The sequence below is a fragment of the Oryx dammah genome, unplaced genomic scaffold (assembly GCF_014754425.2).
Source record: "Oryx dammah isolate SB20612 unplaced genomic scaffold, SCBI_Odam_1.1 HiC_scaffold_18, whole genome shotgun sequence".
Classification (NCBI taxonomy): domain Eukaryota; kingdom Metazoa; phylum Chordata; class Mammalia; order Artiodactyla; family Bovidae; genus Oryx; species Oryx dammah.
In genome coordinates this window covers 109,041,916-109,056,039 of record NW_024070202.1, presented here as the reverse complement: position 1 = coordinate 109,056,039, position 14,124 = coordinate 109,041,916, and positions in this window count along the sequence as shown.

Here is a 14,124-nt window from a genome sequence, read left to right as displayed (position 1 = left end):
CACTACCTTAGAGCAGTGGTTCCCACCTTCTTGGCCCCACGGATGGGATTCACGGAAGCTGATTTTTCCATGGGTTGGGGGAGATGGTTTCAGGACGACTGAAGCACACTGCATTTGGTGGTGGTTTAGTCAGTGAGTCGTGTCTGACTCTTGAGACCCCATGGTCCACAGCCCACCAGGCTCCTCTGTCCATGGGATTTCCTAGGCAAGAATACTGGAGTGGGTTGCCATTTCCTTCTCCAGGGGATCTTCCCGACCCAGGGATGATTTTTGTACACTTTGTTTCTATTATTATTACATCAGATCCACCTCAGATCATCGGGCATTAGATCCCAGAGACTGGGGACTCCAGCCTTAGAGCATTTACAATTGTGTATTTTATTCTCATTATGATTGTTGAAGATGAACGACAAGGTCAATGCCCCATTTTACAATGGCAGGCTCTCAGGTTCTCAAGTTTTAAGTAATTGGACAGCGGAAATGGGAGGGCTTTATCTAAAATCCAAACCCACTGGCCACAAAGTAGAGGTTTTCCCCTCTAAAACATATAGTGACAATTCCAGCATGATCTTAAAATACGCTGAGAAAGCAAAGGCTTGAGCTAACCACTGCATTTTTTTTTTAATTGACTTGTGTTTTAAGCCAGGAGTCAGCAAACTGGCCCTCTGGTCAGATGTATCTGCCACCTGCTCTTGTAAATAAAGTTTTATTGGCGCACAATCACTCCTTTTTTTTTAGGTATCATCTATGGCTGGTTTTGTGCTCCAGCTACAATGAGAGTTGAGTACAGTCCCACTTCCCTAGGAGGACCCTCTATATTCCTAGGTTTTGCATCCCTTGGGCACAAGGTTGGGTCCATTGATACAAACACTGTGGATACAGTGAGTCCATGTACTCGATGCATCATACAATTTTATACAAGGGATCTGTGGGTCCTCAGGTTCTGGTATCCTGAGGGGTTCCTGATACCAATCCCCTGCACATACTGAAGGACAATTGTTGCTGTGACACAAATTGTATGCTTGCAAATTAATATATTTATTTTCTGGTCCTTTTTTGGAGAAAAAGATTACAAATGCCTGCTCTGTGGCTCAGCAATAAAGAACCCTCTTGCCAATGCAGGGGACATAGGTTCAATCCCACGGTTGGGCAGATCCTCTGGGGGAGGGTATGGCAACCCACTCCAGCATTCTTGAAGGGAAAATCCCATGGAGAGAGAACCCTGGCAGGCTACAGTCCATGGGGTCGCAAAGAGTCAGACACAAATGAAGTGACTGAGCATGCATGCATGCTCCGGATGATAAAGGAACTCCCCTCATGACAGATTTGGCTTGGGAATGACTGTGAATAAACTTTTTTTTTTTTTTTTTTGTGAGGCAACCTTAGGATAGTGTTAGTCTTCATAATACAAATGGAATGAATTCTGAAATTTTCTGCAGGAGAGGCGTTTGTTATTAAAAATGTATTTCCCAGAAGAGCACTCATGGCTTTGCCTCCAGCTGAACCCTCTGGCCATCCGTGCTCACATGCCAGCCCAGGGCTGAGTGCCTCCCTGCCCAGGGTCTTGAGGGCTCCCCTACCTGCTCTGTGGACCCTCAGCCTCACGCTCTCGGTGACCTTCTCCATCACTTCTGCCTCTGCCTATTCTACTTTCAGCTTACATGTCCTTTCCTATTAATGACTGAACAGGTTAAAATCTTCCCCTAACACAAATAATATGACTTAGGTCCTCTCTCTGCTTCTAGATACCAATTTGTTCTCTCTCGCATCTTTCATGGTGAGCTTCTTGGAAGAGCTAACTACAATCATGTCTCTGCTCTCAGGTACTCTCCAATCCATTGCCTTTGGCTTTTTGTCTACACCACAGATTACGTGTGCATCCGTATGTACGTACATGTGTGTGTACACACAGACACACACACACACACACAAATTTTTGAAGATGGCCATTATGTCTTGAGAATTGATTCATAATAGTGAAACTGCTGAGTGAAAGGTATGTAACATTTTAAGCCACCCAGAAAAGCTCTGTTTATATTTCTACCAGCCGTGAACAAGAGTCTTTAATTCCCCAGGCACTGCTAACAGTGGAACATCATCATTTTTAAAAACTTAGTCAAGTGGATGAAAAATAATAGTTTTTAAATGTTGTATTAATTTGTTTTCTTTGATTACTCATAATGCATCTAATATTTTCATCACCTAACTGGTAGAGGATTAAGATCAAATTTCCAGTATATGGTCTTTGAAAATTTTTCTTTTCTAATGTAAAACACTTATAAAATAAGCCAGTAATTTTAAAAGTTGTGCAGTATCATTTAACCCAATTATAGCAATAATTTATCTGAAATAATGATGGGCATGAAGTCATAATAAATGTGACATATTAAATTATGTAAATTGCAATCCAACAAGCCATGCAGCCAAAAAAAAGAAAAAAAAATTAAAAAACTGAAATATCAAGAAATAACTTGAAAGGTCAAAGATCTATGAACTCTTTGACTCTAAAATAGTAGGCTTTAGGGGGACCTTTCAGAAACCTAAAAACTAATGGGGATATTTCATTTAATATTTTTCCTTGAAGATAACAAAACATACCACAAAAATCAAAAATTCAAATAGAACAGTTTTTTTTTTTAACTTAGCATTTATGAAGCGGGTTTCTTTTTTGCTTTCATAAATTTTTCCTTAATGCATGATGAAATGAAAGTATAACCTTTATAAAAATTAAAAGCTTATTAGAATATTTTGCATTATGTTTCACTTTTTTATGGGGACCTTTGATGCTAAAGAATTAATTAATTTAGATAAGAATTAAGTAAATTACTTTGCTAATGAGACAGTCTAATGTTAGATACAAAAAAACATAATCTTACAGTGATTCTGTTGAAAATACTTGAAATCACATAGGGTCATTTGATACTGTTGAGATGTAAACAGAAACTGAAGTGTAAATAAAATAAATAGAAATTGCTTGGTTTTAGGACTAAGGCTTGATAATAAATTTGGTCATGGTGACTAAATATGGCTTCAAAATATCTTGCCAGTGAAGGTGTGAGACTTCTCTTATGAACCTGTGATGTCTGCTAAATTAATTAAAAGCAAATCACAAGATAACACATTTTGAGAAAGAAATATTAGCAACTGCTATTAAAGATGGATCCTGGAGGGCACCATAATATTTTTAAAGATTAAGTGTTTTTGACTCCAAATTAATTTATATATTGTGATCCTTTACATAATCATCTCCCTTAAACTGTAGTTCTATTTCTATTTATTTATTTATCTAGAGTGCTGCCTCATACACATTGTTGTTCCAGAAATGTTTATTGAATGAATGAATCTTTCTTTTGTGACAAGTCCTTGAGTCTTCATGAGTTTTTTTTTCTTTCTTTTAAATTAGTTTCTATTGGAATATAGTTGCTTTACGATGTTGTTAGATTTTACTGTATAGCAAAATGAATAAGCCATACATATACATACATTCCCTCCCTTTTGTAACTCCTTCCCATTTAGGTCACCTTCGTGCATTACGTAGAGTTCCCTGGATGGGAGACTTCATCATTTTTAAGGTAACCTGTATTATGTTTAAAACGATGCTCCTTGTCTTTATAACCATTAAATGTAGTAATTTGGTTGTAATTTTAAACAATCTGGATCTGAACTGATGTGTTTTAACAATCATTTTACAGTCTGCAGCATAAGGCTTAAAGTTTATATAATCTTTGGCCTGGAATTCTGATTCAGTGACTATGCCCTAATGACATAACAAAAGATTTAGCACAAAAGTTGACTCTAAAACTACATATTTTGGAAACATTACAAAGGCAATGGCACCCCACTCCAGTACTCTTGCCTGGAGAATCCCATGGATGGAGGAGCCTGGTGGGCTGCAGTCCATGGGATCACGAAGAGTCGGACACGACTGAGCGACTTCACTTTCACTTTTCACTTTCATGCGCTGGAGAAGGAAATGGCAACCCACTCCAGTGTTCTTGCCTGGAGAATCCCAGGGATGGTGGAGCCTGATGGGCTGCCATCTATGGGGTCGCACAGAGTCAGACACGACTGAAGCGACTTAGCAGCAGCAGCAGCAGCACAAACATATTTAAAAAGAATCTCCCTTTTATATTACAGTTATTAATGCTATTATTTATTGATGATTACCAAAGCAACTGAGTCAAATGAAATGGATGAGTCAGCAGAATTACAAAATTATTTACAATTAAGCAATTCTGATTCTTCTAATGAAGAGATTCTCAGTTGAAAATAATTTCTAAGCAATTGTCAAAACAAGAAAAATCCATCAGTTTCTGGAAAAGAGGTGATCCTTTGGTGGAAGGGGCACTCAGTCATCCACTGATCTCCGTATACATTTTACTCCAGGTACATCTATCTATCGGCCTTCCCTGGTGGCTCAGAAGGTAAAGAATCCACATGCAATTTGGAAGTCCTGGGTTCCATCCCTGGGTTGGGAAGATTCCCTGGAGGAGGGCATGGTAACCCATGCCTCTATTCTTGCCTGGAGAATTCTCATGAACAGAGGAGCCTGGTGGGTGACATGGGGTCACAAAGAGTTGGACACAACTGAGCAACTAAGCACACATCTATCTATTAAGAATCTACTACACGCCAGACATTTTTCTAAGTGCTTATGGACTAGAATCACCCTATGCAGGGCCTTACATTAATACAAGAGATTCTGTTTATCCTGTGAGCAATGGGGGAGGAGAACGGCATGATCAGACTCATCATTTAAAGATTATCCTCGGTGGTGGTGGTTTAGTTGCTGAGTCATGTCTGTCTCATGTGACCCCCTGGACTGTAGCCCACCAGTCTCCTCTGCCCATGGGGTTTTCCCAGGCAAGAATCCTGGAGAGGGTTCCATTTCCCTCTCCAGGTGTTCTTCCCCACCCAGGGATCAAACCCAGGTCTCCTGCATTGCAGGCAGATTCTTTAACAACTGAGCCACCAAATGATTCAAAACCATCAGTGGATCCATCAGTCTTATTGGGGCAAAGATCTATCTGACCTACTTGCAATACCTCCAGGTGTTTGGTTAACCGGCTCTAGGATGACAATAAAATGTGTACTTGAAGTTCTATGGTCACGAGGACAAGGGCTTCAATATACTGCAGAGGGGCAGGTTCACAACACCACCCTACAGCACAAACAGCAACAGCAACTATGAAGGTTGACCTCAGTCTGTGAATACCACAGCCTAAGCCTTGGCTCGCTCTTGTTGCCTAGGTACCATACAAACTTCCTGGCTGTTTACTCAACACCTGGCAGAGGTAAAGGTTCTCAGACTTCCCTTCCTCCACAACCCCTTCTCCAGCCTCCTCTTTTTTATGCAAGGCTATTTGCATAAGTTCAAGCTCTTCCAATTTTGTTACAAGTATGCAAACACCTATCACCTTACACTGTGCTCAAATATATGAAAAGTTATTCCATTAAAGAGAACTTTGCACTCAACTAGGGAAAGCAATCCAGCAAGGTGGAACCTTCCTTAGAAGAGTGTATGTACGCCTGTGTTGATGTGCTGGATTTGGGATATGAAGGAATCGTGAGTAAACATTTTTTTTCTCCCTGTCACAACATCTTTTTTTGTCCCATATGCAATTGAAACCTAGATTATATATTTTTTCATACCGATCCTGTCAGCTTCTTTAGAGAATTATTTTCTATTGTCTTGTTTTCTCTGCTTAGCAGTCTGCACTTTTTACTGTCTCACACTGAGCTGCAGGAAGCAATTTAAAATCTTTTTTCCTCTCTTTAACATTACAACTCACTTATGAATAGAGCTTATAACAAAAACAATTTTTAAAGTGACAAGAGAACATCAGTCTCTTCAGAAGTTAAATTTCACTGCAAAAATGAAAAATCAAGTTATGGTCCTCAATTCTGCCTTATCTACAATTCTACTTGTTAAAGTTTTTAGTGGAAAGCAACAGAAACTAACTCTGGAGGACGGCACCAGAAAAAGAATTTCTTGAAAGCTAATTGTGTTCATTTACAGAGTCAGCTAGAGAACTTAAAATACCAGCTCAGAAAACCAGAAGGGACAATGAAAGCCCACACAGCCAGAATCAGAGTTGAAATTCACTCCACATTAACTGTCTGGTGAGGAAACTGTTGGTGCCACTTCTCAGCACTAGATGCTTCTGCTTGTATCAACACATCTCTAGCTCTGAAATATACAAACTCACTGTGACTTGCTGATTTCCAAAGAGGTCTTGGCTAGTCTTGTCTCCTTAGTTTTTTTCAGCTCAGATTGCTGCTTAGATAGGCTGAGCTGAGGTTATATGCTTTCCCCAACATTAATTTGTATACAACCCATAGAACTTTTTAAAATTACTTGCAAGGGGTTGAGAGAATGTATATTTTTCTTTTTCAGAGTTAATGGTTTTCCTTAATTCTAAGACTTGTTGGTAGGAAACCTCCAAACATAAGGAGATTCACCTCTATTTGAAGAAGCAAAACAAAGTAACGAAGATAACACCAAATGTCCCATTACAATAATACAAGCATGCAATTTCTAAGTTAAATCTGATTAAATGACATCTAACCCAGAAGTCTAGATTTGAAAATATACTCAAATGATAGCCTATTTAAACAGTTTAGAAACATGCCTCAACAATTTATGGCCATACATAGTGACATTATGTATGACAATTTAAAAATGTGCCAATACGGGAGACATAAGAGATGTGAGTGGAATCCCTGGGTCAGGAGGATCCCCTGGAGGAGGAAATGCCAACCCACTCCAGTCTTCTTGCCTGGAAAATTCCATGGACAGAGGGGCCTGGCGGGCTACAGTCCATGGGGTGATAAAGAGTTGCACAGGCTTAGTGTCTAAACAGTACAACAATAAATAATTATATATAAATAAAATGATTATATATATATATACATTTATAAAGTACATAGAGTTGACCCATGAACAAAACAAGTTTGAACTGCATGAGTCCACTTTTACTCAGATGTTTTTAAGTAAATAAATCCTACAGTACTACACAATCTGAAGTTGGTTGAATCTGAGATGTGGAACCTCCAATCCTGAAGGGTTGATTGTAAGTTATATGCAAATTTTCCATTGGACAGATGGCAGGCGCCCTCTAACACCTTTACTGTTCAAGGGTAAACTGTATATAATCTTAAAAAAACAAAGAATATTGCTATGTCCTTTAGCATTCTCACTGTGTTCACTTTAAACAAAGCCATTCTGATTTTATAAACTTTGGCCTTTTTCCTCTTTGCTGCATCTATATATTAAGACAAACAGTCATAATCTTCTATTTGACTTCGTAATAAATGTGGTTCCTTATGTATTCTCTGTTGAAGTTAATTAATTGTAGGACTTTAATATCTTTAAGATATGATGGGCATCCAGGTGGTGCCAGTGGTAAAGAGCCAGCCTCCAATGCAGGAGACTTAAGAGGCACAAGTTCAATCCCTGGGTTGGGCAGATCCCCTGGAGAAGGGCATGGCAAGCCACTCCAGTATTCTTGCCTGGGGAATCCTGTGGACAGAGGAGACTGGCTGGCTATGGTCTGTAGGGTACAAAGAGTGGGATACGCCTGAAGCAACTTAGCATGCACACACACACACACACACACACAAAATGACCAGAACAGTGTTTCCAGTAGGGAAGTCATCTGGCAATCCCATTTGGAGTATCGTATTCTGTAACCACTCTATCTGCTTTGAATGGATGCAACCACTCTGCGTCTGCTTCCACGACCATCTGCCTCTCTTACGCTAAATTCATTGCTGGTAACTGACACCTTGGGAATTTCAACGACTCGAGTCTTCTGTGTTGCGTCCTTGTTTCACCCACACTTTCATCCTGTATTATTTCAGGTTTACCTCGCTAGCATCAGATGATACTAACATCTTGCACCATCTCTGTTTCCTGGGGTCTTTCATGCCAACATCACAGTTTGGATCACTCCCACCATCATTCTTTGCCAAACATCAGATTAACGGATTTTGTCAGAGAAAGCCATAAAATCATATTCAGTTGCCCAACTTCACTGGACATATCCTATTTTTACTGGGCATATTCTTCTCTTACTGATTCACCGTCAATTGTTTTATGTAAAAAATGCTTACAAAATTTATGTATAAGATCTTTTAGAGTCTTTGTTGCTTTCTTTACATTGCAATCTACCAAAGTGAAACCAGTTTCTCATGCAGTGATTCTCAATCTTGACCCTTCAGAGGAGAACAAATTCATTAGGGATGTCCAAAAATCCTAAAAAGTACAGTCTTTAAATCAAAGGCATCTGACAATGAATATTTCCTCTAACTTGCTAGTTCTGTGAACACAAGCAAAGCTGTTCTCATTTCTATGTCTAACTTTCCCTATCAGTAACTTAAAACAATTACATCTAACCCATACAACTATCATAATTGCTTTTCAGAAAATCTCTGGACACACCTTTACACTGTAAATGTGGGTGAACATTAAAACTTTCCCATTTCCCTTTTATATTTCCCTTTTAGAGTTTCATCTTCAGTTCTCTTGGATTCTCAAATATTATCTCCTGGCTGACTCCAGATCCCAAATGTTATCCCTGAGTCATTCCCTATCTTCTTTCCTCCATTAAATAGAGCATAACCTGCTCTGCTCACACCCCCAGGATGGCAGAAGAAATGGATTTTTATCTAGACAGTTAATCAGGCAGGGTTTACAAATGATAATTTCAATATTTCCTTGGAAAATATAAGTACTGATCTGCCTGTGAGGCTAGAAAAAAGCTGAATTGCTTTGATACAAAAACCTGAGATTACATTTTTCTATTACTTTCCTTTTGCTTTTTTCCTGAGAGACCAGGGTTGAAAGAGAGAATAAATGGAATGGAAATGACGGTAAGTGGGAGGAGAGAAAGAATTTACAAGTCAGAAAGAACGATTATTTTAAACATGAGTTTAAAAATGATCGTTTAATTTTAAGTTGCTTACATAGTAATATACAGTTGTATGTCTCCCTAAGCCTGCATTTGTCTTGTTTGTGTGGGATTTTGTGAAAATTCAGAAAAAGAACTGGTTCCTATTTCCAGTTCAAGATTCAGAAACAATGGCAGCCTATAGATGAGATGAATGTAAAACATCTGGGAAATTTGTAAAAAATCTGGGGGACTTCAGTAACCTTCAGACAAAGAGTAGGGTAGAGCAATTATTAAGGTCTTAAGCATCGGTTAAGGTGATTCATACATATTCATACACTTCCTCCATATTTGTAAGTATATACCTTACTCTGAGCTCAAATATAGTATTCATAAAAATAAAATCATATTCCTTAAACAGTGTCCAAAAGCAAATGCCTAGAATATCTATTATTCTTATAGGTATCAAAATAATGGCATTATATTTAACCCCAACTTTCCCTATTTTCAAGCTCTTTGTTACAGAAACCTCATTTATTAAGAAATCTATTCCAATAGCAGTGACCATCAGAAAATCTGCTGTCTTCAGGAAATATTTCTCATCAACGTAATTGCTTAAGTAATGTTTCACTGCTTCCTTTTTAAAAAGCAGCAATAGGAAACTTCATATTGTATATTGGGGAAAAACTATCAATATGAGAACTAGAAAAGAAAAATTTTTTTTTATTTCTGTATCTTGGAATGCTTACAAAGCTATCACTTTGTTCAGAATTAACCTAAAAGTTTCTGGGGGACCCAGAGCACCATTAATAGAACTTACTCAAAAATTCCAAGTAAGGGAAGATGCAAATGTTCTAACTTGTAGAAAGGGTGGGAGTTTAATAGATGGTTAGCAGTAAGTGTCAGCTGAGGTTCAGATAGTTTCCAAAAAAACTGATCAAAAATAGTGTGTGGGAAAAAGCAAGAAGTTTTTTGCGGTTAGTAGCCATTTCATGGGCAATCTGGGTTGATCAAGAAGGGTGGGGAAATTAGGAGACCAACCACCTGAGATGAGAGGAAGGAAGTACAAGCCCTGTTCACTCCCTAATCTTGTCAGAGACTCTGTCTCTGAACCATTTTTATAAAATCCTCATCAAATTCCCCAAGATTGGGACACATAGTTTTTGAGGGCAGGAGCCTACTCTCTCTTTGCCTGGCAGAGCAAGAAAGCTATCCTCTTCTACTTTATCACCCTCCCCACCATCCCCTGAAAAAAGATGGGTGGGGTAAAAGTTAATGAATAAGGTCCTACAGAAGGGGATGAAATAGAACATCTGAGAGACAAGGGCAGGAGATGTTCAGTGTGGAAATTTCCCATCCCACTGGGTCTCTCTCACCCCTCCCAAGTAGCACAATAAAATGAGCAGTAACACACACGTTGAGAGTTTTTCTAACAACTGATGAGGTAGAATATTTAAAAATTCATCCTATAGTCATCCAGAGATTTTTGCTCACTGATTAGTCCACATTTATGTTTTTCTGTCCATAGAGTCATTGCTTCTCAATGCCATTCAAATTAAAACCTGCCCAAAAACTTGTGAGAAAAAATATGCCCAAGTAAATGATGGGACTTAATTTCAAAGTGAGACTTAACATTTATTTCATTTGGAAGAGGGTGGAGTTAGCCCCCATAGATGATGTTTGAGCAGAAGACTTCTGAGCTACTGAATTTCTGTTTTCCAGAAATTATTTACTAGCTTTAAGTTTTGCAGATTATGGTAGGCGAGTTAGCAGGCTTTTGAGAATTCCATGTTAGGAAGAAAAAGAAGCATACTGCCTAGAAATATTGTCATCTATTGTGAGTAGAGAGATGTGGTAGCTGGCTTAGTGAAGGAAATTCTGAAAATGACCACATGTACATAAACGGAAGTTGAGGAATTCTATCTCCATAACCTAACCCTAGACTTCCCTGGTGGCTCAGACAGTAAAGAATCCACTTTCAATTGTGGGAGACCTGAGTTCGATCGCTGGGCTGGGAAGACCCCCTGGAGGACGGCATGGCAAACCACTCCAGTATTCTTGCCTGGAGAATCCCCATGGACAAAGGAGCCTGGAAGGTCACAGTCCATGGGGTCATAAAAGAGTCAGACACAATTGAGAAACTAAGCACAGCATAACCTAACCCTAACCTATGATGTAATAAATGTTATGGCCCCATAGCATATCCAGTGCTTCTCAAACTGAGGTCCCTGAATCAGCAACATTAGCACCACCTAAACACATGTTAGGAATCTGTGTATTAACACAGCCTCCCACTGATTATAATGGACTACAGTTTCAGAACCACCACTCCAGGCCACAGTCCTGGAACTCTGCTTCCAAGTTTATATACTGGCATCCTGTCCCTTTGTACTCAATTACAGAACAGCATCCAATATGACACCTCGACCAATCAAATTCTCTCCCTCTAGAATTTAACCTAAGAAACATAAACACTGGAAAATCTGTAACAGGTGATGGTTTTTGAAACTGGAAAGTCAGATATACTTAGATATAACATGAACTGACATTTTAGGGCCTTGTGAACAACATCAGGTGTTGGTTTATTAACAAGAGGAGGAAAATAGAGCAGATACACAAAGAGATGAGAAAAGAGAGATATAATTAAGTGGCCACTTTTTGTTCCTATATTTTTTCTTATTCTTGGTTTTGGCCTCATGTCATTTATGGCTGTGTTTTTATTCATGGGTTTGGTGTGGCGTCTCTGCATAAACGACCTATCCCACTCTCCCCTTTATTTTCATGAGCTTAGGTACATTTCTCTTTCCTGTAACAAAATAATTCTAATACAAATGTGTGCATAATAGTAGTCAGGTAGTTTAAATAAAGGAAAATAAGAGTTATCAGCTGCTGAGTATGGCTAAATGGATTTGCAGTTAATTGGTGGATGCAATTATTTAAATGAACCTTTTCAAACACAAGTAAAATGCTAAAAGCAAACAAAGTGAAGATATATACTTGGGAGCATTGGGGATAAGTGTTTTCTAATTAGCTATTAAACTATCCTAAGGACACCATTTCTAGTACATGTTCAAGTTGTTCTAGTTTAAATGAATCCCATGATGCTTGGGTATTTCTGGATGTAGCAGGGAAAAAACCTAAACTTTTAGCTTGCTGCTTATCTTTGATTTGATTTTGAACATTTTATTTACCCCTTTAGAACTTGAAGGTTTTTTTCCCCACTGCTTACTGAAGAAAATATCTTAATTGCAGCATTATGGTAATGCAAGGGTTTTATATGTGGAAGGAGGTATTTTAAGATAGCTCTTACATTGAGAAGTTTTCTTTTAATATTTCTGTCTTACATTTACTTTAATTGGCATTTAAAGTCTTAGTTCACACCGTTAACCCTTACTAATATGAATGACTGAATTAATCAGAGAGTAAAAGGACAAATCTTTCTTAATGAAGAATTCCAAATAATAAATGTAGAAAGAATGGAAGAAGTCAGAAATTGCAAATAGCACACTAGAGTAATAATTGCTATAGGCAAGATCCACTGACAAATGGTAAAATTAATGAGCAGAACTTTAAGGAGAAAAAGGATATTTACACAGTCTCAAAGCTCCTCCTCCAAGTATTTACTAATTACTCTCATAATCTTAAACATTTCCCAGGTAAGAATACTAGAGGGGGCAGCCATTTCCTTCTCCAGGGATCTTCTGGACCAGGAACCACACCTGGGTCTCCTTCATTGTAGGCAGATTCTTTACTGCTGAGCCACCACTCTCCACCAGGGGAGCTCAATTTCTTTGAGAATCTTCCCTTCTGGAGGTGGAGCATAAGGCCATTAAGTACAGTGTTGGCTGGACTTGGTGATTTCCTGCTCACAAACGCAGGATGGAAAGAGAAATAGCAAGTTTACAGAAAAGAAACCTAGCAGACACCACCTGAGACAAGTGATCGAGGTCAGGTCACCAACAGCAATTCACCCTGATATGTAACCCCAGATCACCATGCAAAAATCCACAACCCCAGTCTACTCACAGCACCATCCCACAGATCCAAATGGAAGCATGTTACACAAAGGCGCTCTTCAAAAACCATGAAATACAAGAAAAGAAGAACCGTCACAAACTGGAGAAGTTTAAGATGTGATATTTCAGTGGAATGTGGATCCTTGAAAAACAATAACAAAATGGTATTTGTAGAAAACTGATGAAATCAAAATAAAATCTATCGTTTATACTTGTGTAAATGTATTAGTTTTGGTAAATACGCCATGATTCTGTCCAACACTTGCATTAGAGGAAGATGGATTAAGGGTATATAAGAGCCCTTCATATTATCTATGCAACTCCTCTGTGAATCTGTAATCTACATTTCAAAATAAAATTTTTTAAAAAAACGTTCACTCTGTGTTACAAAGAGGAATCCAGTTCTGAAGACCTACTTTCATGACTGTTGCTATTAGAGAGTACAGTGGACTACAGGGCTTCTTTCTAAAATGATCCACCTTCCTCAGAACACAGGGATATTTTTTCCTGATATACTTGAATTCTATCTTGTGACAAACTACGGCTATGAAGAGGTGAATAGATACTATTAATCCATCAAAACATTTCAATGATTTAAGTCTGTAGATTACACACAAAATATTCAGTTTCTTCCAAAATCCTTGAGGCAAAAGTGTAGGCTTAGTTCCCTGAATTACTCACTTTGGCCACACATTTATCCTCTCACATTTCTTTCTTAATTTAGATGTGGAATTTTAGATACACTGCTTAGGTTCTGTGGACCATGAGATCCTTTCAGATACTATGGTCATTAGATTCTGTCTCCCCATCACTAATACACTGCTACGTCAAATGACAGATTTTTCTGTAAAATAATGACAGCTACTTCATAAGACAAACAAAGTAAAAACAAAAATCATAAGACTCTCTTTATCTCAGTACAATGAAGTATGCATTTATGCCTCTGTGATACCTGATTTTTATATCCTGACAGATGAAACATGACTCTCTCCCCTGTGAGAAGAGCTACTAGAGATTTTACAGCTTAATTCCTTGATTTGAAAAGCTAAATTAGTTACTGCATTTATTTATTTTTATTATTTTATTTTTAGTTGATTTTTAAAATTTTCTATTTAAAAAGACAGGATGTGTATGCAATCTTTTCAATGCCTCTAGAAGAAATGGCATGTAAATGAAAAAAGTAAAATATTTTATTTATACATGTTGATCTATGTAGA